General features: G+C 52.9%; 1 pseudogene; it reads right to left on the reverse strand.

The window, feature by feature from the left end:
• The window catches only part of LOC102814231, a 69,242-nt pseudogene that overhangs the window by 22,594 nt on the left and 45,664 nt on the right, over positions 1-984 (reverse strand).

Here is a 984-nt window from a genome sequence, read left to right on the forward strand (position 1 = left end):
GCTGGTCCCGGCAGGACCTGACTGCGCATGCCCAGCACTGCTCCACCAAAGTCCTGCCCTGAAGCAGCCCCGGAAAGAACGAGAGCCCGGGGAGCAGGGACTGGAGGGGCTGGAGCCAGCTGTCCGGACACAGGAAAGACCCCGAGCCCGGACATCCCGGAGGCCCTGACTCTGCCCGTCTACGAAGCACCGTGTCCCTGGAGGACGCACACGACATTACCTGGGAATGCACCGAGACACAGCCAGCCCCCTTCGGGCCGAGTCGGACCAGAGCGGCTCCAGGAGATGCCCCGGTTCGGGAGTAGCACCGGGACGAAGAAGAGGCCGGCCCTGAGCAGGAGAGCCGGAACAGCCACCTTCGCACCCGGCAGGGTCCTCCTGTGCTACAGGCACTGTGAAAGCGGAACACACAGGACCCTCTTATGAGCGACTGCGGATAGAAGAGCGCCACGGAATATGGCGCTGGCCAGTGACGCCACTTCCGCTTCCTGGGATGTTCCTTGAGAAACTGAAGGGTACCCGTGTGAGAACCGGAAACGGGGTTGTGCTCTGACCCAGTAAGGCCCAAAGTGCTCATAGATGCAGCTCCATCTCCTGGGTTTTGGATCCGGGCTGTTCTATGTGGAATTGAAGCCTAGAGAATCCCCTGGTTATGTAATTATGTATATACCCTACAAAGGCAGCTATCAAAGATTTCTACCATATTTGGGAAGCAGATAAAGTTGGAATTTTCATATTTGTTCCTTATAAAACAAATTGCCAAGTTCTCTAGACAATTATTTGGTTTACCAATAAATATTAGCCATTCTGTATAATTGTTTTATGTCTGTTATTTGCATTTCATTGGCTTTTGTTTCAAGGTTTGTCTTGTACGTCTCCCATCTTTCCCTATGTTAGAAATGAACCCCGATATTGCACACGAAGACATTTGGTAAGACTAAGCTACCTCGGCGAGGCAAAATTTGCTTCTGCAGAAGTGTGCAC

This window comes from Chrysochloris asiatica, unplaced genomic scaffold (genome assembly GCF_000296735.1).
Source record: "Chrysochloris asiatica unplaced genomic scaffold, ChrAsi1.0 scaffold00125, whole genome shotgun sequence".
NCBI classification, from domain to species: domain Eukaryota; kingdom Metazoa; phylum Chordata; class Mammalia; order Afrosoricida; family Chrysochloridae; genus Chrysochloris; species Chrysochloris asiatica.